The following is a 27,863-nucleotide window of genomic DNA, read 5'->3' as shown; positions in this document are numbered from 1 at the left end:
ATCAGATTCCTGATACATAGTGAACACTCATCAACTGTTGGGATCCTTTTTATTCCTCTGCCTCTAAGAATTTATAATCTAATTCTACTCTTTGAGATGAACACACTATATGTATCCCCTATAAAAGAAAATCTCGGAAGCTTTAGAGAAGAACACAGAACTACTTCTAAGAAGAAAATGCATGAAAGAAGGAGCTTTTTATTTCCTGTCCTGTCTCTTGCCTATGCTCATGCTGCTTTACCTGCCTGCAATACCTTCCTTTCTTCTATTCACTTATCCAAAGTGTATTCAAGTATCCAATTTCTAAGCCCTCAGTGCTTAAGAAACAGGGTTTCAGAGCTCATAAGTGGGTTTATAAATTGTTTGTTCAACCTCAAAACATAAATACTTCTATTTTACTGTGTTCTATCAGTTGTCTTTTGCTGTATAACAAATAACCTTAAAACTTCATATTTTGAAACAGCAGTTGTTTCTCATAGTCAGTGGGTTAGCTGGATGGTTCCCCTGCTGGTTTAGCCTAGATCCACTCACACAATTGCATTTAGCTAGAGGGTTGGTTGGGTTGAAAACCATAAGAACAATTTTGTCTGGAGCCTCTTAATTCTACTCCATGTGGTCTCTTACAGTAGGAAAGACGGATTTCCTTGTGTGGCAGTCTCAAAGCAGTGTTCCAAAACAGTGACCATGGAAGCCGCATGACCTCTTAAGGACAAAGTTCCAGAACTTACACAGAGCCATTTCTGCCACATTTTATCAGACAAAACAAGTCACAAGGCCAATACAGATTCAAAGGGGTAGAGAAGGAGACTCTACCTCTGGATAGAAGATATGTCCATGCCACACTGCAAAGAGTTCTACACTTTGGAATAGGAGATATTTGTGGCCATTAAATAATCAACATCAGGTACCCCCTGCTTTGATAATGAGGTTTTGCATCAAAGTCCTCTTTATCTCTGGCCCCCATTTTGAATGCCTATCTTGATAAACTGTCTAGGTTCCAAAGACCTTTATAAGCACCAAGTCCCTATTTCTAGGTTTTGCATATTTAGAGTCATTAATGCACTCTTCTAAACAGTGGATTGTCAAATTGTGTTTCATACTTCTTACTGCAAGGGGAAGGAACAGTAGAAGATTATGTTCATGCTGGTGTCATATGTTGATATGTTACTTCCAATAAAGCCTACATTAAAAGGAAGAAAAATCTCAACCTAATTTTAACCCCAGGAACTAGGAAAAGAAGAACAAACTAAACCCAAAGTCAACTGAAGGAAGGAAGTAGTAAATATCAGAGATAAAATAAATCAGAGATTGAAAAAACAATAGAAAAAAGACAATAAAACTTAGAGTTTTTTAAATAAATAAAATCAACAAACTTTTAGTTAGATTAAGAGAGAAGTCTCTGATGAATTAGAAATGGAAAAGGAGACATTACAACAGAGTCTCAGAAACAAAAAGGATCATCAAGGACGAATAGAATAGTGATTCTCAAACAAATTGGATAACCTAGAAAAATGGATAAATTTTTAGAAATGTACAAGTTACCAAGACTGAATCAAGAAGAACCAGAAAGCCTTAAATAGACCAGTCATAAATAAGATTGAAGTAATAAAAACCACCCCAAAAAGAAAAGCCCAGAACCAGATGACTTCACGGATGAATTCTACCAAATCACGGATGAATTCTACCAAACATTCAAAGAAAAATTTATTCTAATCCTTTTAAATGCTTCCAGAGAATGGAAGTAGAGGGAATACTGTTAAACTAATTTTATGAAGCTAACATCACCCTGATACCAAAGCCAAACAAAGACACCACCAAAAAGAAAACTACAGGCCAACATGTCTGATGAACAAAGATGCAAAAATACTTAATAAAATGTTAGCAAACTGATAAGCACATTCAATATAGTCCTTGTTAAAATTCCAATGGCATTGTCACAGAAGTGGGAAAAGCAACTCTAAAATCATTATGGAACCACAAAAGAGCCCACATAGCCAGACCAACCTTAAGAAAGAGTAGAGTTAGAAGTATCACATTTCCCACATTCGGATTATATTACAAAATATAGTAATCAAACACCATGATACTGGCATAGACACACAGACCAACAGTACAGAATAGAGAGCCCAGAAATGAACCAAAGGATATAGTCAGCTAATTTTCAATAAAGTCACTAAGAATACACAATGTACAAAGGAGAGTCTTTTCAGCAAATGGAATTGGGAAAACTGGACATCCATATACAGAAGAATGAAATTGGACCCATATCTTAAACCACGCACAAAAATCAACTCAAAATGGATTAAAGACAAATATAAAACCTGAAACTCTAAAACTCCTAGAAGAAAACATAGGGTGAAAGCTCCTTGACACTGGTCTCCGGATGATTTCTTAGATGTCTTAGAAACACCAAAAGCTCAGGCAACAACATCAGAAAGCAAAAATGAAGTAGGACAACATTGAACTAAAAAGTTTCTGTACAGAAAAAGCAATGATCAGCACAATAACAAGGAAGCCTGGAAATTGAGAGAAAATATTTACAAACTATATACCTTATAAGGAATTAATGCCCAAAATATATAAGGAACTCCTACAACTCAATAGCAAAAGAACTCTCAAACAACCCAATTTTAAAAATGGGCAAATGATTTGATAGACATTTTTCCAAAGAAGGCGCGCAAATGGCCAATGGGTATAAAGCATGCCTGGGGTGCCTGCGTAGTTCAGTTGGTTAAGTATCCTACTCTTGGTCTAGGCTTCTGTCATGATCTCATGGGTCATGAGATGGAGCCCTGTATCAACAGGGAGTCTGCTTGAAGATTCTCTCTCTCTACTCATCCCTCCACTTATGCTCTCTCTCTTTCTGTCAAATAATTTTTTTAAAAAGGTTGCTTAGCATCACCAATCATAAGAGAAATGTAAATCAAAGCCATGAGGTATCACTACAATCCTGTTAGGATGGCTATTATTTAAAAGATAAAAGATAACAAGTGTTAGTTAGGAGGTGGAGAAAAATCTCTTGGACACTCTGAGTGAGCATGTAAATTGGTATAACTATTATAGAAAACAATATGGAAATTCCTCAAAAAACCTAAAAATATAACTACGATATGATTCAGCAATTCCAGAAAAGAATTGAAATCAGGATCTCAAAAAGATATGTTAATTGAACATTATGTTAATTGAACATTGTTCACCATAGCCAAGATAAGGAAATGATTTCTGTTGTTGACAAATAAATAAAGAAAATATGGGGTATACGGATACACAACTGATTATTATTCAGCCTTAAAATGGAAGTTAGGCCATTTGCAACAACATGGATGAACCTGGAACCCATTATGCCAGACACAGTGAAATAAGCCAGACACAGAAAGAAAGAAGAAGGAAAGAAGAAAGAAAGAAAGAAAGAAAGAAAGAAAGAAAGAAAGAAAGAAAGAAAGAAAGAAAGAAAGAAAGAAAGAAAGAAAGAAAAAACTACTGCATGATCTCACTTATATGTGGAATTTAAATTTGAGGTCCATATGCAAAAAAGTTGAATTCATGAATTTTCTAAATTCATGCAAATAAGTCTAGATACAGACCTTACATTTTCACAAAAATTAACTCAAAATGGATTGTAGGACTAAATATAAACACAATACTGTAAAATTCCTAGGAATAAAACCATTAGAGACAATTTATGTGATGTTAGGTTTGGTGATCTGTTTTTAGATACACCGCCAAAAGCGTGTAAATTTTACCTTGTAGAATTAAAATGGTCTGCTCTGCCAAAGACCATATCCAGAGAATGCAGCGACAAGTATCAGAAGCTGGGAGAAAATATTTGCAAAGCACATATCTGAGAAAGGGGTTGTATCCAAAATATACAAAGAACCCCTTAAAACTCAACAAGGAGAAAACAACCCAATGAAATGATCTGAACAGAGAGCTCACCAAAGAAATTAGACAGATTGCAAATAAACATAAAATGATCCTCAATATCATTGCCATCAGGGAATTGGATTCTGAGTTTTGCCAGATTGTTTTTCTTAATCTATTGAAATAATCCCGTTTTTCTTCTTTAGTCTGTTGTAGTGAATCACATTGATCGGCTTTTGAATGTTGAACGAGCCTTGCACTCATGAACTAAACCCCACAAGATCATGATGTATTATTATTATTTTATATGTCGCTGGAATTTTTTTTTTGCTAATATTTTGTTGAATGCTTCTGTGTCATGACATTGGTTGACAGTTTTTTATTTCTTGTATTATTTTTGTCTAGCTTTTCGTATGAAGGTACTGCCTTACAAAATGAGTTGGAAAGTGTTCCCTCCTCTTGCATTTTTGTGTAAAATTCTGGAAGATTGTGGAAAATTTGTGATATTGCTTTCCTAAGCAATTTGGTATGCTTGATCAGTAGAGCCATTTGGTCCCAGGCTTTTTGCTGGAAAGTTCTTAATAATGAAGAATTTTCTTTAATTGAAATAGGGATATTCAAGCTGTCTAGTTCTTCTTGAGTGAGTTTTTGTATTCATCTTTCAAGTAATTGGCCCATTTTATCTAAATTGTCAAATTTATAAGCATAGAATATTTTTTAATGTTCTCTTATTATTTTAGAATCCCTTCTTTCCTTATCATCTGATGGTCTGTAGTGATATTCCTTTTTTCTTTTATTCTTAGTCAGTGTGTCTTAGATTTCTGTTTATCTTTTCAGTGAACCAGCTTTTGGTTTTATTGACTTGTTTCTATTGTTTTTCTCCGTTTTCAACTTTATTGATTTCTGTCCTTATTTTTATAATTTCCTATCTTATGCTTGCTCTGTAATTTGTTCTTTTGTTTCTGGCTCCCTAAGATAAAGCTTAGATGGTTGATCTGAGGCCTTTCTTCATACTCACAGAAGCGTTTAATGCTATAAATTGTGCTCTCGGCACTGTTTTAGCTTTATCCTAAAAAAAATTAGCTTCATCCCCACAGTGACGGTGAGTTCAAAATATTTTATATTTTGGCATTTTTGTTGTTTATTTCCTTATGATCAAAGATATACTTTGTATAATTTTCTTTCTTTTAAAATTGTTCTGATTTGTTCTATGGCCCACAATATAGTTGGTCTAGGTGTCTTTTTTTTTTTTTTTTTGGTGTGCATTTGACAGGAATGTATATTCAGCTGTTTTAGGTGTAATGTTTGATAACTATCAATTATATCGAATCAGTTAATGGTATTGTTCAGGTCTTCTATATCTCTGCTAGTTTTGTCTCCTTGTTTTTCCTGATAATTGGAAGAGGAGTATGAAGTGTCCAACTATAACTGTGGATTTGACTATTGCCCCTTCTTTTACTTTTATTACCTTCCATCACCCTGTGAATTCATCATATTTTTCTGGTTCATTGTTTTTCCAGTAATTTTGGGATTTGTCCTGGACATTTTGTGTATTATGTTCTGGGACTCTAAAATCATTAAGATGATTTTAGTCATTAAAATCAGTGGTGAATGTTGGCTTTTTTTTTTTTTTTTAAATTTAAGTAGGTTCAGATGATAAAGCCTTTTTGCCTTCTGTGGGTGGCGGTTCCAGTGTCAGTTAAGATGTCACAGCTTTTGCTATGTTGCTTTAGATATGTGCTGCACGTGTAGCAGTTAGTCTGGGACTTGCTGTTGGTTTATGGTTCAGTTCTCAAGGCCTTTGTTGTGCTGGTTTGTATCTGTTACACACAGGCACAACTTATGGGTAAGCCCAGGACTTGTGTCAGTTCATATAGAGAGGAAGGGGTTATCTTCTTCAGCCCTGTCCTCTTTGAGATTTTTCCTGCACACTAGAATTCAGGGAGCTTTTCCCCTTCAGAGGTTTTACTATCTCATGCTTGGGTCAAAGTTGGGGAAAAATTTAGAAATTCACCCTGGTCATGGTCATTCTTCAAGTTTTGCTCCCTTTACAATTTGTCTGCTATTGCAAACTTTTCAGAGTCCTCAAGTAGTTGCTTTTAAAATGATGTGTAGAATTTTGAGCTGTAAGCAGTTGGAGTGATAGGTATTGTGGGCTTACCCCCTTTTGGCCAGCATGAGAAGTGCCAACGTAGTTTTCATAAATTATACTAATATATAAGTACTCACCAAGGAATTCTTAACAGTCTAGGGATTATGTTTTGGTAACATGCTTTGTTTGAAAGTATGTATGTAACAAATATCAAGAAATTCTGTCTCTAATATGGCACCTGAATTCCAATAACTGCCTTACTGAAGGGCTTTAGAGGTCACCGGCACCTCTAAAGCAGGGGATCAATTAATATATTTTGTATTACAAATAAATACTGATAGTTAAGAAACATAATTTACAAATATATTAATAAAGATGTTTACATAACAGAAAACACTCCATTGAAGGGTTCCTTTAAGTAATAGGTTAATCTAAAAACTTAAAAAAATAGACTTTGGTCTTCCCAGACACATATATGTTATGCAAAATCCACTTCACTTGAATTAAAGGAAATCTTACTTCAATTATCAATCATGTCCTGGCAAATCTACCCAACTATTGATCTTAGTTGTGACAAGCTTGAGACAATAATGCGTAACTTTGTAAATGCTTTGCTTTGTAAATTGGCATCATCAGGTTCTTCTTACAGTGAAGAACTGTGAGGTTATCACAGTTCTAAAATCCAACAATATCAGAAAGGGAGACAGAACATAAAGACTGCTAACTCTGGGAAACGAACTAGGGGTGGTAGAAGGGGAGGAGGGCGGGGGGTGGGAGTGAATGGGTGACGGGCACTGGGTGTTATTCTGTATGTTAGTAAATTGAACACCAATAAAAAAATAAAAAAAAAATAAAAAAAAAAAAAAAAAAAAAAAAAAAAAAATAAAATCCAATGATCAGCCTTTCTGGCTTTAAATGTTCATATCATCATAATTCAATAACGAATCATCTCTCAGGGACAAAGTTGAATTATCTCAGCTCGCAGAATCTGATGAAGAAACCAGAATTACCAGTTTTCAATGAGAACTAGAGCTGTCACACACACGCACACACACTCACAAAAAACAGTACATTTCCACTGGCTTGAATGATCCATCCTTTTCTTGTAAGCAGATCTATAAAGGAACCACCATAATCAGAAGGCGTGCTGTTGAACAGGATATCAGAACTAGGAAATGTATTGATCTGAGTGTTTAATAGCAGTGGAGTACCGTACACTTAGGCAAATTCTTGTTCCACTTACCTAACAACTCTGAGAGTTGGGCACACCATTTAAACAATGTTGAGAGAGTGGATTCCAGTTTTTGAGTTGCCAGGAGATAATATAAGTGAGGTATCAAGTATCTCATACTCTTAATCAAACAGTACAAATCATACCAGGGCTACGATCAATTAACGACTCTATATGAGCAATCGGCTATCAGCCATTTCCCTCCAAATAGAGAACAAATACAGTAAGAGAAAAAATTTTTTTTAAATTCCTCTTTATTAAAAAAATAAATAAATAAATAAATAAATAAATTCCTCTTTATTGTGCCCCAACTCTGGAAGAGATAGAACTTAGAAGGAAGAATGGAAGGCATAAAAAGGAGCAAGCTCCCACCCCACCCCCTTCACACAAACATACATACAAACCATTATTAAAAATTTTGGCTCATGGTAGACGAAGTAAAGACAGGTATACATCCTTTGAAGACATGGGAAAAAAACAAGATAATGCAGAGCTGTAGAAGGCAAAATAAAGAGGAAACTTCAGGAGGAAGAGAGTAATCAACAGGGCATGTGATCAATCTGCTACATGTGGCAGAGGTTGCAGAGGGTATTGACCATAAAAAGGCCTCTTGAACTTGGAAGTCAGATTTGAGAAAGCTCTTTGCGTAGAATGCGATGGATAAAACATAGCTGTAGACGGTGAGCATAGGTGGTCAAGGGCAGACTGCTTATTGGGGCTGTCTGGCAGGAAAAATGGAAAAAGGAGGAGTTAGAACAATGGGCTTTGAGAGACAATTCTTATTTCTGTGGTGCAAATTCCTAAGCTTTTCATTAGGAAGAAGGGAGGTCTAAAGATTCAAAGAGGTAGTGCGGAGATGTAAAAACTATTTATCGAGCACCTACTATGCATCTGATGTTGCTTTCAGTGCTAGAGATACAGCAGTGAAAGAAAAAGACAAAGATCTTTGCCTCTTGCCTCTCATGGTTTACATTCCAGTGAAAAGAGCCAGGAAATAAAATAAGTAAAATATATAATTTTTTAGATGCTGATGTATGCTGCAGAGGAGAAATATTCCCAAGTAACATCCAGCCTGTTGAGGAGGAGAAATGTCTCTCCCTCCAAAGGAAAAAAAAAAAAAAAGAAGAAGCAAAAATGTCAGATGAATCCAGAGAGACACTCCTAAAAGGAGATGGTTTAGGACAATTGAGTCATTTTGCACAGGAATGTGGCCTTTCGTCTCTGCTTTTGCTTAATACTTTCTCTTAGCATGCATCTGTCAAGACTTTGCCGGCCTCCTACTTCCTTCACGGTACGTATGCAGGAATTAACACATGTTGGAGGACTAACTATTGATGTACAATCTTGGCCCCTTTATTATGAAGGGTGATTCAATTCACAGTAACCAAGGTAGTGCATTTTCCAATTACACATTCTATTGTCTCATTAGCTGTCATACGTCACCCGCACTTACCTATCACCGAGCACATTTTACTTCATTATGTGCCCACAGTCATTTCTAGTGACAATCAGCATATCCTGAATTGTCACAACAAGCCCTAATTTCAAGCAGCAAACCATGTTTCAGTTGCTTTTAGAACAAGTTTATGTATATAATATGGTTTCAGCAAGTGTAATTGAGTGCAGTAGAGTTGATTTCATGTCCGCAATCCCCCTTTTCATATCTGTATTTGGTATATTCCTTTTAACCATTGTTTGCAGAGTAACCCCCCAGGTTTTCGCTATGGGTGGGGAACTCCACATTTGGGGCCTCAAACATAACGGCACATAGAGTTTCAATGGCTCACCCAAAGCCACCCAACACATCAATGTCTTATTCGAGATCTTCATAGGTTCATTTTCTAGAGTAGTTAGGGATTTCAGAAACAATAGGGCAGCCCTGAGGAGGGTCTGTGAAGGGTCCCCGGAAGGGGGAAGATTTTTTAGACAAAGCAGATTCATTCCCCCTAAACTACACTCTGTCTCTTGAGCCAAATTCTACCATTTTTCCTTTGGCATTCTGTTTGTCTACGACTGTGGTGTCATTTTCCAGCTTTCATCAGAGATATGCAAATACTCACCAGCGCCTTAATCCAATATTTATCTGATTCCTCATTTAAATCCATGAATTGCAATAGGGAGATGATGCAAACTGTCTCCACATCTGAATCCTTGCATGTGATGTGTGAACACAGTCCCAAATTCACCACCATTCTCTAACTCTGCCCTCTGCTGCGACCACCTGAGACCCAGGAACCCCACAGCACCCGTGACTTGGGACCTTGCCAGATTCTCAATCACAGGATGGGCTTTTCCACCCCAGCTTTAGTCCAGCTTCGGTCTCCTTTGTGTAAGCTCTTCCTTAGTACAGGACCCTGGCTGAACTTTCTTCTAACCGCCTGGTGCCGCCTTAATCGTCTTTCTCGACTCCACTTTGGCCTGAAATATTCCAAACCATCACTTCTGGGAATCCCAATCAGCGATTCCTCCTCACTTTTTATGTAACCGTGAAGCTACCAGTACAATTCAGACAGTGCCAATTTTATCTCCTTTCGCTCCTTTAGATTTTTCTAGTTGGACTAATTTAATCCCCTCCTCCACACCAAGCTCCCTTCTCAAATCCATATTCACAGTCTCCTCAGTGGGAGGTAAAGGGCATTAAATCCTAAAGGTTTCCTCTAAATTTCTCCATTCCTCTTTGCCAACAGGAGGAAGCTATGTTTCTTCTGGGCTTGCTAGTAATGGGATTTTTTTTTTTTCCTTTTCCTTAACACAGTTCTATAATTAATGCATGTTTCTTTGATTCTACATTTATATTTAACACATTTTAAAAGGTACAAAATGCGTTTTAAAGATGCTTCTTGTTCCCTTGTGATTATTCGAGTACAGAGGAGCCATGTAAGGATTATGAGAGGAACTCACAGCAAGGAGGAGTGAGCTATTGACAGAGACTCCCCAGAGTAGAAGCCAAGTGAAGGGGAAGTTCATGAACTTGGAAACTCTTGCACCACCTGCTGGTAATTTAGGAAAGCAGTTAAATGCCAGCCCTGGACTGACACACTCACTGTGGCATTTGGGTGCAACCACACTCTTTGGGTATCATGTTATCATCAGAGTCTGAAGGGCTGACAGATGAAGCGCCTGTGTTTAAACTTATGGAAAACTTAGTTTTGGCATCTCACACCCCTGGAAAACTGGCTTATTTTAAAAAGAACCCTTTCTCTTCTTTCCCTCAATCCACTCCAGCCATACCTCAGCCTGGGGAAAGCTTCAGTTCTTTGGACACCTCTCTTTTCACTCTACTGCAGGATGGCTCCTTTGGCAGGTTCCTAAGTGGACTCTTTCTCTCCAAATCTTGGAGTTCTGTTCTCAAAGAATAATGCCTACTTGTTGTTGGTTGAAAGTGCCCGGAGACATCCACTATCTGCTAAGAGACTTAGAGGCCAGGGTGAGTTCTATGGCCTACAAATCATGGAAGGCGAAGCCCTGAGGAGAGCAAGGAAGAGTGCCAGTAAGAACAAGGGCTTTCCCCTGGCACCCAGGATGCCTTGAGCTTCATCCATCAGCTGTCTCAATGAACACCCAGCAGTCACTGCACTGATAAGGAAGCTACTAGAAGCTACTTGGCGCGTGACCTTTGGTCATTCACTATGACCATTATTCAGCAACGCTGAGATTTCAAGAAGCCTGGTGATTTCTACAGTCATGATTCTCCCCCCATGCTACGTAAAAATCACCCGGGGAGTTACATTTGTAGATTCCTGGGTCCTGTCCCAGAGATCCAGATTTAATAGGTCCAAGCCGGGCTCTGGAATCTGCGCTTCTAACAAGGCTTCCCATGGGTTCTGAGACTCAGACCACGTGATAAGAAACACTGAGAGCAGCCAGTAGAGTAAAAGATCTCTCGTTGTTTCCATTTCCAGAAATTGTTTCTCCGATTACATCCACCGTCCTTTGATCCCATTCTCTTTATTGTAGCTGTTTTGCAAGAAAAGCAGGATTGCTGGTAGAAAAGTTAGAAAATAAAATTAAAACTAAATAATGTAAGCTAAACTCATACCCAGACAGATAACCATATTGAACTGCTTACTTTTTGGTGTGCATTCTTCCAGAATTTTTGTGTACACACACACACACACACACACACACACACACTTTATAGGTTGTTGTGTTCACTTATGAATATATCAGGAATGTCTTTGCATGTTGGCAAACCCATATTACCTTCAACCACATTTTAGTGGCTACTCCATTAAACAGATGTATGGTTTAGCCTGTGCCCTCGTGTTGAATATTTAGATTTTTCCCCAATAATTCTATCCTTATAAACAAACCTAAGATCAACATTTCTGTTCCTTCTAGGACCAATTTCTCATGGCAGAATTGTCAAGTCAAAAGCAATACGTTTTAAGGCTTTTGATAAATTTCCTATACACAAACTATTGCAGATATCGCTCAATGTCCCCCAAGAAATATTTCTTGATTTACCCTCCCAGCAGCAGTTTATAAGAGGGAGGAAACCCACCCTTGCCAATCCAGCTATTATAATCTTGGAAAAAAAAGGAAAGAACTATTACCCATATGCTCTGATATAAAAAATTATTTTCATTGTTTTAATGTGCAATTATTTGACTCAAAGGATGAAACTTTTTAACTACATATTTGCCAGTTAGGGTTCTTACTTTATGAACTGTTTATTCACATTCTTTGCCCACTATAGTCTTGCAATGCTTATCTTTTTCTTACAGGAAGAACTGTTCACATATTTAAGCATATTAACATTATTGGCCACATGTTTGCAGATATGTTCTCATGTATTTCTCAAAATGTCTCATCCATGTTTTTAACTGGTTTGGTTTTTGTGTCATACAGATACGATCGATTCCCAAGAGGTAACATGTATAAATTGTTTTAGAAATTTTCAGAATTCCTGCCTTTAATTTCATGTGAAAAGACCTCTCCTTCAAAAATATATAAATATTCACTTATGTGTTCTTTCAGTATTTTTATGGTTTATTTTTACATTTAGAGCTTTGATCCATCTGAAAATTTTGATATGGAAGATTAACTTTATTTTCTGTATTGTCAGTCTATTGTCCTAATAGCTACCAGCCCTCCTATTCTTTTGTGAGAAAAACGTTCTGAACAGCTGTCTAGGTTATATTCACATGCCCGGTCTGCAAGAAACAAAATCTGTCTTTTGGGGGTGCCTCTCTGGTAAGATCTCCTCTTCGGGTGATTTTGAGATTTGCCAAGTTCTATGATGTCCAGAGGAAGACACCAACCTCCCCTACCCCTTCCCACTCCTTCCCACTGTCTGCAGACTTCCTGGGTTTCCAAAGGCTGGTGTATCTCAGATAAACCCACAAGTAAAGGAGAAGATAACCTAAACCAGTCAGTATGGTTTGATGTCCCCAGGTGGTCCAGCTCCCTTCCACTCGCTCCCAGCTTTGCCAGGCTCCCAGCTGCAACACGAGTGAGTGAAATGGGCACAGTGTGAGAGCAGATGTTTACTTTGACCCTGGCTTTGCCACCGTGTGGCCACACATCTCTCTGAGTCATCTGTAAAATGAGTAGGTATTAGTCCGCTTGGGCTGCCGGAACAACACACCACCAACTGGAGGCCTTATCAGAGGCTTACCTTCCCACAGTTTTGGAGGCCAGAAGTCCATGGTCACACTCCCGGCAGAGTTGGCTTCTGGTGAGGCCTGCCTTTCTGAAAGGCAGACAGTCACCTCCTTGCTGTGTCCTCATGTTATTTTCTTTGTGCACCTGCATGGAGAGAAATTGCTGGTGCCTCTTCCTCTTCTTATGAGGACACCGGTCCTGTTGGATCAGTCTCACCCTTACGACCTTGTTTAACCTTATTCACCCTCTTTAGAGCCCCCATCTCCAAATATAGTCATCTTAGGGTTAAGACTTCCACCTGTGAATTTTAGAGGGACAAAATTCAGTCCATAATGTTGTGGATGTCTCGATCTCATGCAGATGTAAACATTTTCAAAATAGTTTCAAATAAGTGTCAGAGGCTTCAGGAGATGGAGTCTAAGAATGCAAATTGCATCTCTACTCAAGTCAGCCAGTCTGTTGTTAGCATGTCAAGTATGCCCAGGGCTGTGCTGGAAGTCTCTGGGTGTTCAAAAGAAGCATGCAGCACCGTCCCTACACCCTTAACGGCACTGTCTCTCTGTGTGGGGAGGTGAAACCAACCTTTCCAATAATGAGAATAGCACAAAACCCAATATGATGAAGGGCAAGATGGGGCCTCAAATTATACACCTATGCACTAGGCAATCAGATAAGAGATGTATCTTAGGAGTTCAAATCCTGGAGGTATGGTGAGCCCCCGGCTTGTCCCCTGGGACTTCCCATATTCAGAGGCAAAGCGGAATGTTGCGTCACCTTTTCCCTGAGGAAACTCCCTTGTTGGAGTGCTGGTTTGTTCTGAATGGAGGCAGGTATTCCTTGGTGTGAGCTGGCAAATCAGACTTTAGTTTGTGCATGGACAACGAAGCCCAGCAGAGTGTCACCCAGGCACAGGCAGGCACGCTCCCTACAGGAGTCATTGGATGGTTGGACCAAAGGAAGAGAGGAAAGAGCATCAGCATTTTCCTTTCTGAAAATGGGCTCTGTTTTCGAAGATGGAGGTCCCAGGGGGCTGAGAGGGCAGCTTCTGGTTGGTCTGAACCAGTGACCGTCACCAGGGCTCTCCCTCCTGCAGAGAAGCAAGAAGGTGAATATTTAGGGACACAAGTGTCAGCCCCTCCAAAGACCAGAAGTGGTGCCAGTGTTTTAAACGCAGATAACCCCAAACACCAAACTGGTAAGAAGCCAGGCAACTCTGGCAGGAGCAGGGGGCGCGGGGGGCCACCGCCGAGGGCCCACCCCAGCAGGGCACACGGTCAATCTTGCCCTCTTCCCCTTACAAGAGCCCCTCCTCTCCCAGCACCCCTTCCTTTGGAAAGCAGGTTGCTAAATACCTGGTCGGAAGCCCCACAAGTGGGGAGCTACCTGAAGTGGTTTAACCCACTGCAAGTGTTGTACCAATCATTCAACAATTCCCACGGCTGCTTTTGTGAGAAGCCTCTCTCTTAAGCCTCTGGTTTAAGAATTTAGAGTAATCATGTAAAAATGATACCCCTGTGCTCCATGATCCGCTGAATCTCGCTAATGCCGGATCCCAGAAGAGGGCTTATTAATGGTGAGACGCGGTGCCTCTCTCTCGGCTCATGTTTCACACGGAGCTCTCTTATGGATTCAGCTGTAAACCTCACTGCTGATAAAGGGAGCATAATGAACCTCCCTGCTCCATGCCAATGAACTGGAGGGCTGGAGGAGCTACCTGCTGCACCTGCTGGACTGGGCCCGGCCGAGAGGCGTGCTCCGTGGCTTTGGGGAATAGAGGTGCACGGCCCTCCCCTCACACCCCCGGCTCCTCTCTGCCGTGGTGAAGGAGGCTGCAGGCCAAGCTCCACGTTTGGAACCAGGGAGATGTTATGGGTTTCCAGATGCTTCCATGGTAATTGTTCTTGTCAGTCTCTGGTGCGCACAGGATGAAGGGCTCCTCGTGTTTGTGTGATTGCAATGAAAATCAATCGGGGGACAGCCCCGGTGGCCCAGCGGTTTGGCGCCGTCTTCAACCCAGGGTGTGACTCTGGAGACCTAGGATCGAGGCCCACGTCGGGCTCCCTGCATGGAGCCTGCTTCTCCCTCTGCCTGTGTCTCTGCCTCTCTCTGTGTCTCTCATGAATAAAAAAAATTAAAAAAAAAAAACTCTTAAAAAAAAAAAAAGAAAAGAAAAGAAAATTAATCGGGCCTGGGAAGCCCTGGACCCCGTGCACCAGATCGTAGGTGCCACGACATCTGGGGACGCAGGACTTCTCCTGCTTTGTTCTGATGGTGACCACCAGGCCAGTGCTTCCTCTAATAGCGATCTGTGAGGGGCCTCGAGCGTGACACAGTTGTGTGTCTGGCTACCCCTCCCCCCACCAAAGTCGGCAAGGGAAAAGGCAGCCCCTGTCTTCCACGAGAAACCCTTTCTAGAACCCAGCTCGGAGACCGGTTGGCCCTCAGGACCACGAAGCCCATTTCCCAATGTAGAAGTTCACACCTGAACCAGCCTGACTCTGTCTCAAGCCTTAGCGTTGCCCAAACCCTCACCCCCATATCTCATCTGCCCGTCAAACAGGCAAGAGGCCGAAGAGAATCTTGTTCTAGGGATGACAAAACCGAGGGGCACAGATGCTCGGCCCCTTGCGGGACCCACGCAGGACTTCAGTGGTGGAAGTCGGGCAAGACTCGGGGACCAGCAGGCTTCCAGCAAAGGCCCCTCCCGACCTGCCATTTCTCCCCAGCTGGGGGTTACTCACTACCTTAGCAGATTGTGTACCCAAAACTGAAAACCACAACACCACCACCTGCCTTTCCGCATAGATTAATGATCGGACCAGATAGTTCCGAAGCCAGACGTTTTTCTCTGATTTGTCTAACGGGACAGGGCGACCGGCGGACGTCAGCTGGTAGGCCCGAGTGCCCAGGCAGACCGACCCTGGGCACCTTTTACACCTGCTCGCAGGAGCCCGGCTCGGGCCTCGGTTACTCTGGTGCACAGCCAAGGGCTCTATCTCTGCAGATGCCACCTCCGTGCAATCGGCCATCCTGGAAGAATGTTCTGGTGCCAATGACAGCTCGTTCCAATCACCAGCGGGGGCAACAGCATCCTCAGGAAAGGTGCCCTTTTGTGTGGAGCGAGGAGGATACACCCAGGAGAACCGAGCTCTCAGTTCCGAAGGAATCACCAGGACCCTTGCTTTTCAAACCAGCCCTCCCAGCAGTGCGATGTCTCTGGAAAGATACACAGACACCGATCCGTAAATACTCGCAGGTGACGTTCATCGCTACTTTGCCATGAAAACCCCACTGTCAGCGGGCCCCCCGCACACGACTACTCCTGCCTCCTCTGAACTGATACTGCCGTTTTAAATTTACTTTTCATTTACTTAACCTTACAACAGAAAAAAAAGCACCTCATTTTACTCACTGCTTATTGAAGAAAGGATTAGTATTATTTTCCTTCCTCCAGTGAACTTTCTTGCACTTCGTCCTCAGTAGATTGCGTCTCTTTGTGTTCCTCTGCCAAGATGTCACCGTGGAGCAAATCGCAGGTCCTAATGCTGCCCTGCTCATGCAGAGAGAACTTTTTATTCAGAATTGCTTAAGTCACCTCAATGGGAGGAATGGGTAGGAATGAGAATTTACCCCCAACTCGAATTAAAATAGCTTCCAAGCACTTCCTAGAGCAGGGACAAAGATGAAAGGGGCCCCCAAATTATGGGCGTATTGGAAATAATAAGGCAAGGGTGTCCTTTGAAATCGACTCAGCCACATTTGTTTGCCTTGAAGTCAGATCATCTTAACCAAGGACGTTGGGTAGCAGAACAAATGGTTAATGATTGTGGAAGGAACCTGGCCAATTGGCTTTTCTTCCTTTCTCTTTCTTTTACTTATCTTTTTATATTATTATTTTTTTTAACTTTGGCTAGAATGCCCAGTAGGAGTGCAGACTGGAAGATCGGCTGTCTTTTGAACTGGAGACATCACAGGAAACTGGGGAGGCTCCAAATTGCTAACCTGAGGCCGGAGCAAAAACTTTTTCTCGTGGAAGGGACTGCTTCTTTTTTTTTTTTTTTTTCCTCCCCTTCATCGAATGGCATCCCCAGTCCTGCCGGATTGCAACTGTCTTTGTTCCCTCAGCCAAGCCTTATAGCTGGCTCACACTCTGCCACACTCGTAACCTCACACTAGAAAGGAGATTACAAAGCGGGGCAAACACCCTAGAGGGCTCCCCTTTATCAGAACCTTCCCTGTCAGTTGGGCTCCTCATTTCCCGAGCCCTCGTCTGATTATTAGTGTACTGACGGAATAAAAATAACCTCATATTCCTACATGAATCATAAATAAAACCCTTTTATTTCATCAAAGAGGTTGGCAGGTTTATAGTCCTTTGCAATGCAGGCACGATGTGAATGACATACCTTTAATTTTGCTGACAATCTCATTGGGGTTCGAATGCAAAAAAAAAAAAAAAAAAGTGGAAAGTGGGTGAGTCGGAAGACGGTTGCGCGGGGCGATTTTTGGTGAGGATAAATATTTCACCTTGCCACTGTAATCAGAGAACCAACTGATCTTGGTAATGAACTCTTCAATTACAGCCCACTCTGACTCCTCACAACTGCCCGAGCAACACCACCAGCCAGAGTGATTATTGCTGACGTTACAGATGGGAGCAACCTGCAGAGAAAGAGCGAAGCCAAGGCCCGGGGGTGCGGGGGCAAGATGTAGGAAAGGAGGAAGGGGCACCAGGGTGGGAAAAGAAAGCCACTCAAAGGTAACAGCAGTGGGTCGTCCACTAAGGAAATGATGAGATGCTGGGCAATGGGAAGAGTGTATTTCTCCTGCCCTCGCTCCTGTCTGTTCCCCTCCCTTACCTAAACCATCTTGATGATTCCATGAACGCTCCACGTTTTCACGGATCCAGGCGTGAGCTCTCCAAGTCAGAGAACCCAGCGAGGCAAGACTCCCTAGTCCCCATACCCGGTTCCTCTGCCTTTGGTTTCTGCTGTGTGTGACTTCGGGTCGCGTGAAGTCCTCTCGTCCAGGATGAGAAGTGTGCCCAGCGACGTTCTCCCTGCTGACGTTCATACAGGTGAGTCTAAATTGCACCTGGAACTCTAAATTCCATTTAGAGGAGGGAAGAATCAAAGAAGAGAAAGAATCACAAGATGCCGGGTTCCTAAATGACGGACCTTAATTTTTTCCAGAGCCTCCACCAAGCTTTGGAGATCAGGGTTTTAAGAAGGAAATAGGAAGAGGGGGCGAAAAAAAAAGGAAGATCTTTCAGAGTTTATTGCTGGAAAAGAAAGGATGCCTCGCTCTGTGACAAGTGCCTTCTGGTGAGTCAGTCCCAAAGACAGGCTGAGAACTTTCAGTCCTAAAGGATGAGCTTTTATACAGGCTGGCTTTGGGCTCCCAACTTAGTTCGTGCTTTGCTTTCACCACCAAATCTAGATTTTCCTTCACTATTTGAGAAACTTTCTCAAGAGGAATTGTTACTACCAGTGATCTGCAGGCTTCTTTCTGTATTAAAAAAAAAGAAAGAAAAAGAAAAAAAGGCCAAACATTGCAAGACACGAGCCTTTCTCTAAGGCAGCTGAGTAAGACAGAAGAAGTGAAATGAACCACGATAAAAAGAATACTTTCCTCTCCTCGACTGAACTACAACTGTCTTGAAGACAAGAACTATGTTTTATTCTAATTGCAGACTTTCCACAGAGCCTAAAGTGTGCAAGTCTCCAGTTTTCAACATAAGCAGCCGGACGAGTGTTACTTAAGGAGCCATAGGAAACCAAGGGGCTCTGGTTCTTCCAGAGTTCTGAGACTCCACCTCATATACCCAGTCAGTCCACGAGTCTTCAGATCATCCTGAGCGGGGGTGGGTTTTTTTATTTCATGGAAGCCCTTCATTGTTTGGAGCTTTTCCCAACATTTTTTACTGTGATAACACAAAATCCGCCATCCTAACAATTTTGAAGTGCAAGGTTAGTTCAGTGGGATCAAATACATTCAGGATGTTGTGCAGCCATCACCACCATCCATCTCCCTAATGTTTTTCATCTTCTAAAACTGAAATTCTCCGTATGTTAAATAATAATGCCCCATTTCCCCCTCCACCCAGGACCTGTTTTCTGTCTCCATGATTTTAACTACTTGAGGCGCCTCATAGAAGAGTGGAAACATAGAGATTTGTCTTTTTGTGACCAGCCTATTTCACTTAGTACGTCTTCAGAGTTCATCCATGCTGTAGCATGGGTCAGAATTTCCTTCATTTTAAGAGTGAACAATATGTATGTGTATACATTTTGCTTATCCATTTACTCGTTGATGGATGCTGGGCTGCTTCCGCATTTTAGCTATTGCGAATAACGCTATTATGAACATAGGTGTACAAACACCTCTTCAAGACCCTGCTTTCAAGTCTTGGGGCCCATTACTGGGTCATGTGGTACTTCTACTTTCAGTTTTGTGAGGAACTGCCATACTTTCCTCCACAGCATCTGTATCATTTTACATTCCCATCTCCAGCACAGAAGGGTTCCAAACTCTCCATGTCCTTGCCAACACTTGTCATTTTTCTATATTTTTGATACTAGCCCTTCTCATGTGAGTTAAGTAGTGTCCCATGGTGGTTTTGATGTGCATTGTCCTAATGACTGGTGATACTGAGGAACTTTTCGTGTGCATACTGGCCATGTGTATATCTTCTTTGGAGAAATGTCTATTTGAGTCCTTTGGTCATTTTTGAATTGAGTTGTCTTTGTGTTGAGTTTTAGGGATTCCCTATATATTCTGGATATTAATCTTTATCAGATATATGGGTGCAAATATTTTCTTCCATTCTGTGGGTTTCCTTTTTACTCTGTCGGCAGTGTGTTTTGATGCAAAAATGTTTAAATTTTCATGCAGTCCGTCTGTTTTTTTGGTTGCTACCTGTGCCTTTGGTGTCATATCCAAGAAATCATTACCAAATCCAATGTCATGAAGGTTTTGTCCTTTATTTTCTTCTAAGAGTTTTATAGTCTTTGGTCTTACATTCTGGTCTTTGATCCATTTTGAGTTAATTTTTTAAAAGAGTTTATGAATATATCTGACAGAGAGAGTGAGAAAGTACAAGCAGGAGGAGTGGCAGGCAGAGAGAAAAGGAAAAGAAGACTCCCTGCTGAGCAGGGAGCTCAACTGGCTAGATCCCAGGATCCCTAAGATCATGACCTGAGCTAAAGGCAAATGCTTAACTGACTGAGCCACCCAGGCTCCACATTTTGAGTTAATTTTTGTATATGCTATTAGGTAAGGGTCCAACTTCATTCTTTTGCATATGGATATCCAGTTTTTACAGCATCATTTGTTGAAAATACTATTGTTTCCCCATTGAATGTCATTGGCATCTTTGGGTCCTTTGATTTCAAGACATGCCTATATATACTTGTGATTTGGAAAATAATCTTAATAGGGAGGTACTATTTTACACATGAGGACAGTGTGATTCAAAGAGGTAAAATATCCTGCCAAACATGGTACAGAGGATCTTTCTTAATCAGCATCCCAATTCCCAAGAAGAGAGGCTTTATACCGAGGATAAATGATATGGTTGGGAGGCCTATTCCACACATCTGAGTTTTAACAATGAAATGGACAGTAAAGACACTAATTATACTTCTAGGCAAAGGATTACATGGTATCCCATAGGAGGACAAGACACCTGTAAGTAATGGTGACAATGCACTGCTTTTATTTCTCTAGGTGAACACACAGATGCTTACACTGTGCTCAAAGAAACTTGGCCTGTGATAGATTTCCAGGATCTGTCACAGCTGCCATGGGCTCACGTACAGGACCCTCAGGCTATGTGAGAAAGTGTCAGATGGGCTCAGGGAGGGTATGCCCAGCCTCAGACCACCTGGGAAACAGGGTAATCTCACAAACTACCATAAGAGTGGAGAAAGAAGTAATTTCAAGGCTTTCTTTCCAGCAACAGGCATTTAATCAGGGCCTGCTATTCCCAGCATTTAAGGCCATGAAAGGAATAAAACATTAATTTAAAAATATTATCTAACCTCCAATGCAAAGATGTGTATATCTTGTGATCAAACAAATGAAATGCAGAGTAAGTGCATAAGGAAGAACAGCTGGAGATGGAGCCCAAGCTAGGGACCCAAAGGACCAACATAAAGCAGGTCTTACTTTGACAACCATATCTATTGGGCAAATACCTAAGCACCTTCACTGTTCACCAGGCACCGTACCAGATGCTTCAGGTCTGTATGTACCACTACTCCTCATAAGAACACTGTGGAAAAGGTGCATTGGTCAGAACCCGAGCAGGAAAAGGTAACCTTCTATACATGTATAACAGAGAGGATTTAAGATGGAGAATCGGTAACACAGAGAATATAACATAGTAAGTTGATAACACAGGTGATGCAAGAGCTGAGATGAACGAGATGGTGAGACACCTTCCTACTGACCGGAAAAGGAAGAAGATAGAGTTGCCAGAGCTTGGAGGGAATCACAACCACAGAGGAGACACAGCTACTTCTCGAATGCCAACCAGGCCAGCGAGACTGTGGGGAAAAATACCCAGGTAACGCTCCTTCTCCTGCCCTCCGTTCTCCCACTGGTGCCTCCCATTGACCAAGAAGCAGATGAAGGCAGTTGTGGCGTCAGCCTCTTGCAATGCAGGGCAGAGCAAAGTCAGAAAATAGGTCTGAAAACAAAGCGCCCAAGACCAGACACAGAAGGTGTTATGATGCCCTTTCTATAAATATAGATACTGAAGTCCAGTGGGGATGTGGTTTACCCAGTGGGTAACTGCAGGATAAAAGCTAGTATTCAGGCTAGACTTTAGTGTTCACCAGGCCCTGTACTAGATGCTTCATGTCCATAATCATCCCTAATGACAACACCACTGTGAGAAGTCCCAGCAGTCTACACCTTTCCATGATACTGTTGTTTCCCTGGGTGCTGGACTGGGGAGCAAGAGGAAACTTGTTCCCATCTCAGTGACCTGGGAGGCTCCTGGTTTGTAGAGTCAGACTGCACCCCTGGCTTGTTCAAACCTGCCCAGGGATAAGACATTGATTCTCTGAAATCAGCAGACTGTGTTAGAGGGCAGCAACCTAAGGGTGTTTTCCTGAGGGCCCTGGGATTAAGACTTCTGCAACTCATTTTCCTCCCCTGAGTGTTTCTCTTGTACTCTCAGCTTTGACTTCAGAGTCTGGCCTGGCCTCTATTTACACTCTGAAGCCTGCAGAGCACAGAGTATGGCACCCATTAGATTTAATAAATTAATGAATGCTGGTTCAAATTGGTAAACGCCACGTTCCCCGACATTGATAATAACCGTCCTCCGTGGACAACATGAATATTATCTTGTGCTCTGGCTTCAGCAGCTCCTGCCCACCCCACCCCATGTTAAACATGTCAGTGTCCAAGTTCTACTCCTGGCTCTTGGGATGATAAATCGTTTCCAAATCATGATACCCAGACAAATGCATCTGCCGGGCTAGATCCTTGAAGTCTGTCTAAAATCAGCCGCTTCTCCTCTCCATAGAGCCTTACACTACCCCTTTGATTTAAGTTCGCACCAGGTAGTAACTGCTTGTTGATGGGTTGCTGATGAGCAGAGTGTCCCCATTGTTCCATGCAGGAGCCTCTTCTTTCAAAGCTTACATGCACTCCCTGAAAATATTGCTTTTATGCATATAATGAATTTACTAAGAACTGTGTCTCTATTTGAGAGAGACAGAAAGAAAAAGAAATGGAAAGGAAGAGAAAAAAAGCTGATGAAACCATAGAGAAAGACAAAATCAACTCTATTGAATTCTAGATTGCCATCTTGTCAGGATTTTTGCAAGATTCTTCTGCCACTCTTTTAATTTTCATTACTTTCTCTTTTCCTTGAATAAGCATAGAAACAGGTTCTAATTTTACCAGAGGCTTTTCATCAAATCAGACTTTTTATTCTCCCTAGGTTATCCTAGTCACAAAACATCTCTCTTTTCAAAGCTTGCATAATATTAGCTAACTCTAGTGGAATACAGTTCTTGAACCCACACAGTGAAGATTCAAACATCACTCTTTAACCTGACTCCAGTTCTTTATCCTCACAGAGACTGACATTCTTAGTCACCAGAATCTTCACAGAACCTCTTGACTTTTACGAAAAATTTCCTTGATCACTGGCTCTGCAGACGTGAACTTTTTGAACGTAAAGCAAGTCACATCCGTCTTTCAGTGTTTCGAGAAACGTCAGATGCTTGACACTCCTATTCTCATCTCGTATGATGAAGACTACCCTATATCCAACGGCGGCTCATCTCCAGTAGGATTTACCACCCCTTCTGTCCCTCACATGACTGCATTTACAGGTCACCATTTCTCATCGGGGCCACTTGGGGTGGCCCGACTTTATTGGAGCAAAACAGTGGAAGGGTTTTGTGGAGGATCAACTCCCAAAGAGCTGTTCACTGTAAATTCACAGCCCTGTGAATGCAGTTGCAGGGTCAGCCTCTTGCAAAAGGAGGAAGATGTGGACCAGCAGCCTAACCCCAAATCAGATGGTGAGGAGGAAGGAGCTAGCACACACAGTTTGAGGCCTCTCCTTTCTCACCGACAGGAGTGGTTTCTAAGACCTCCTTTCTCCCACCCTGGACAAATCTGCTTTGTTACACTTCCCTTAGGAAGGAAAACGGGTGTGCATTTCTGAAATGAAAACAGATGTGTACCTCTGCAGACTCTAAATGTCCCATGACATTTGGAGTTCATAGTTGGCTTCGACTCTGTTGCTGTGGTCTGTTTTAATACTGAGGTTACAGAGCACCCTTAGAAGGAAGACTGTGATTAGTACACACCATGAAGGATTTGCACTATGTTAACTGCTGGTGAGCTCTAAAGAGGTCCGGCACGTAATCCTTTCTATCAAAGAGTTTATATTATAATATCGCAGTGGAAACTGATTGCAGCTGCCATCTGCAAGACCTGAACTCTAGTCCAGCTCAGAGGCTAACTAGCCGTGTGGCTCTAGGGCCTTCAGGAATTTATCTTCTCTCCACCTCGGTTTTCTCATCTGAAAATGGGATACTGACTCGTGAGATTTTTGCCAGATTTTTCTAGTGAAAGTAAGGCATTTCTCACAATGACTGATATGTATTGAGTCCTCGATAAATATTTGGGAAGATTTGACACATACCCATAAAAGAGTATTTCCTGACCAGGTCTGCTAAGCCGAGGGCCATATTAGGGTAGGGGTAGAGCTTATAAAGCCTTTGAGGGTTCCCGAGTGGAAGGTAGATGTGATTAACCAGAGCAATGAAGAAAGAGTTCAAGAGGCTGAGGTGGAGCCTTGTCAAGAGGAGGGATCGGGAAAACTAGATGTAAAGGAGGCCAGAGGCAAGGTCAAATATGAAACTGTGAGGATGTCAGGTAAATATGGGCAACAGTGAGGAAATGAATGACCTGACTGGGTGGAAAGCAAGCAAGAAGAGGACGAGTCAACACGAGACTAGAGAGCTAATAGGGGTCAGACTAAGATTTTTTTTTTTTTTCAGGTAGAAGAGACACTTCAAGGTTTTGGCACAAGGTGGATGCTTAACTGATGACAGGAGAAATGCAGAAATTAGGAGAGCCTGGAGATGGACAGGTAGGGGGATACCAGGGGGAGGGGCAGGATGTTATACAAATGATGGGACAGGAGACAGAAGAGAAGGCGAGTGTATTTCCAGGTATGTGACTCTCAGAAAGAATGTGTGAACCTTAGGCCACGAACAGCTGGGGGGGGGGGGGGGAAGGAAGGCCTCACAGTGGGTTCTGACCCTTGGCTTTTTGCATAACAGGGAAATGGTAGTCACCCTACCACAAATAAGGAAGTCAAGGGGAAGAGCTGACTTTGGAAAGGGAAGGCTGAACAGAAAAACAGATGGTTCATTGCCCACAATTCACTTCCAGGTGTCCCTTAAGGGTCTGGAATGAAGTGAGAACATAGTTTCAGTGAATTCCAACTGGGTTATATAACATATTTTGAATATGAAACAAAATGTAGCATCTTTTCTACTCATGGCAAGGAGGGCTTTTTGCCAAGCAGTGCTGGAACAGCACATCTATTTTGTTGGGCTGAGTCACTGTGCCTTCAGAAACGGTTCTAATCTCAGCTCTGTATGATGGCTGTGGGAAAGTTTACTTCCAGTTTTTTTTTTTTTCCTGAATCTTAGACTTTTTTTTTTTCTCTAAAAAGAATATAATGACATCAACTTGTCCTCCACTGCCACCGTAACACATTTTTGAGAGAAGTTCTTCTATGTGCTGAGAACACGTTCAGGGATCCTCTTCCGGTTGCCCCTGCCTGATTGTGCCCAGAGTGCCGATGCCTCTGCGGCCAGAGGTGTCACCGGGCAGGGCAGGTGGGTCCATGTGTCTGTCTTCCTGAGGAGGAGATGAGCGCTCACAGGCTGAAGCCATACTTCTCCGTCTCAATAAGCCTCGTGTCAAGCTCATAGAAAGAATTAAGTAATGAGTGGCAGGTGTATTTCATTTGGTGTCAGAGGGGGACCCCTTTAGTTACAAAGCTGGCTTCTCTGATGGGCCCAGCCCCTTTCTGAGACAAATGCAAGGCAAGAGGAAATGGTTGCCTCCTCCTCATACTTTCCATTTTCTTAATTGTGATTATGGTAACTTCTTGGTGAATGAAAGGATGTAACACTTACGAATTTCAGTTACAGCACTTAGGACTTCCACTGCCGGTCAGGTCAAGAATTAGGCTTGAGCTAAAGAAGTACTCAGTTAAGTGATGATGCCGTCAGAAGCACAAGTCAACATGCTTAGAACGTCCTGGCATTTAATGCATCACATATCTTCTCCCAGTAGCATTTGCATCTGCATGACATGGACATATGGGCATTTGGGGAAAAACCAAATATATCTTTGCCAAGTGGCTGTTTAAGTTTGTTGGAATATAATGACATGTGCACTTGTGCAGAGTGGGAATGAGTGGGAAGAAGAGGAATGGACGAGTCGAAAAAACATTTCTTGGTCATACATTTTGAAAGCCACTTACAAGACTGAGGAGTGGCATTTTTATACGCCACCACGTTTCTTGTTTTTGTTCCGGACTGGTCTTCGACAATGAATCGGTACACAGTTAGCTCTTAGCTTCCTCAACTTTCATTACTTCGTTTTTCTATTTGTAAGGCAAGTGCTTAGGATGGTCTGGGAATTTTGAATATAGGGTAAAGGAAATTAATAATAACGAAACTATTTTGCTGCTTTCTTTGCTAATGGATAATGATTGAGAGCAAGACAATTTGCAAATTGGCAAAAAAAAAAAACAAACACCAATAAGATAAAAAAAACACCAATAAGGATAAGAACCGCATCATAAACTGGCTAAAACATCTCAAAATTCCCAAGGCTTGTGGGTAGAAGCAGCTTATAAAACTCAAGCTTATGATCTCTTATTAGTTCTGGTTTATGTTTTAACTACAAATACAAATATGTTAATTAGAGAAATTATGATGAGACTTGCAGAAATACCCAGCAACAATAAAATCCTTTGGCATCATTTTATGACTTCATTATATTGGCGCTATTTTCAAAATTCAAGCTGGTTCTTGTGTACCTACTCCATATCAGCATAGAGAGTTTCTCCACAAGCAAACTTGTATATGAAATCCCACCGTAGCTGGGAAATCCTCTGGTAACTGGGGTGTTCACTGGGAGAGGGGCTGCAAGACCATTGAAACCTACCCCCACCTTGATAATAAAGTATGTTAACCCATTGGCAAGTTGGAGATTGTATGATGTGTCAGGGGAAGAATAAGCAATAAACAGTTTAGGTAATTTCCACGTGGCCTAGGATCTTATACTGAGAACTGAGTGCAGTCATTTATTTAATCCATTTTTGTGGATATCCTGCTCTGGATCTGGCCCTGTGTTGTATGTTATGGTGTAGTGATGGACTCACAGCATAAAAGGCAGGAAAACATGCGTGTAGCTCATATGTAATTAACGGTGGCGCACACGGTATAGTGTTATTGCCTTACGACTGAGTGTCCGAATTGCTGTTTGGATCCATAGTTACATTAGTAAAGTTTCAGCAGGGGACACAGAAAATCGGCAGAATGTTTTTAGGTGGAAAGAATTTAATGCAGGAAATTGGGTGCTTAAAAAATGGCAAAGCAATTACAGTTCGGTGTCTAGGCTGAGCATTCAGGAGTGTCCCCCCGCCCCCGAATGATGTGTGTCCTGCAGAGGAGCTATGTCCTCTCAGGCTGCCACTGAGCTAGAAACGGGACTGGAATTAAGGAGCTGCTCTTGCCACTGTCACCGCCCCACGTGCCCGCCAATATTCAGGAAACTGGAAAATTGACAAGCAATGCCACCATTGATGAGTCTCGTGTTTTCAGGGCCTTATGTCCCTACAAAAACAGCTTTAGGGGCCAGAAGATGGTCTCCACCTCATTGTCTCCTTCCAAGTCTTACCAGTACAAACATAACTGGACTTAATTCATAGTGAACTGTTGTAGCCACAGGGGAAACTGAGAATATCGTTTCTTCAAATAGAAGAAAGGGAAAATGAAGTCTGAATGGGCCAATCCTCTGAATCCTCCAGAGAACTGGAAACCAGCCACTATGTGTGCTTCTGTGCTCAGAAAAGTCATAGAAACTTTAACTGTAACACTTGAACTAACTTCATAGTGACAGGAGCAGCAGGCAACGTCTGATTTAGGCCTAGAAGGGTGGGTGGAGGATTTATGGATGAAGATGTCCTGGGGTAGAACAGGGTGGATAAATCAGGAGGGAGAATTATCACCCCAAGCACGGGGTTGTGAAAGAAAAGAACACATTTGGGATTGGGGTGGCCACTTCTGGTGCCAGGTTCAGGCCTGAGAAGGGCGGTATAAGGCATTAGAGGTGATAGCGTTCAGGGGCTCAGGACCTCCCTCGCAAATGTCACATCCCCAAGAGAGTTAGGGGGACAAAGAATAGAATGGCCATCTCTCTACTACTGTGGAGAACTGCTTCTCCTTTGAGCCCCAGCTCAAGGCTTTGCTAATCCAAATTTTCCCAATGTCTCTTGCCAAGTTGGTCTTC

The 27,863-nt window shown here is 41.9% G+C and overlaps 1 long non-coding RNA gene across 10 annotated transcripts in view; it reads left to right on the top strand.

Annotated features, from left to right (window-relative positions):
* The window catches only part of LOC144324204 (uncharacterized), a 285,014-nt gene that overhangs the window by 223,381 nt on the left and 33,770 nt on the right, over window positions 1-27,863 (top strand). For all 10 annotated transcript variants that reach the window (XR_013389727.1, XR_013389726.1, XR_013389723.1 and 7 more), the window contains one exon: window positions 24,326-24,417. This is a non-coding gene — a long non-coding RNA (uncharacterized LOC144324204). The remainder of the gene's footprint in view (window positions 1-24,325; window positions 24,418-27,863) is intronic.

This window comes from Canis aureus, chromosome 11 (assembly GCF_053574225.1).
Source record: "Canis aureus isolate CA01 chromosome 11, VMU_Caureus_v.1.0, whole genome shotgun sequence".
NCBI lineage: Eukaryota > Metazoa > Chordata > Mammalia > Carnivora > Canidae > Canis > Canis aureus.
Note: the sequence above shows the minus strand (reverse complement) of the source record. Positions and strands in the feature narration are given on the sequence as shown.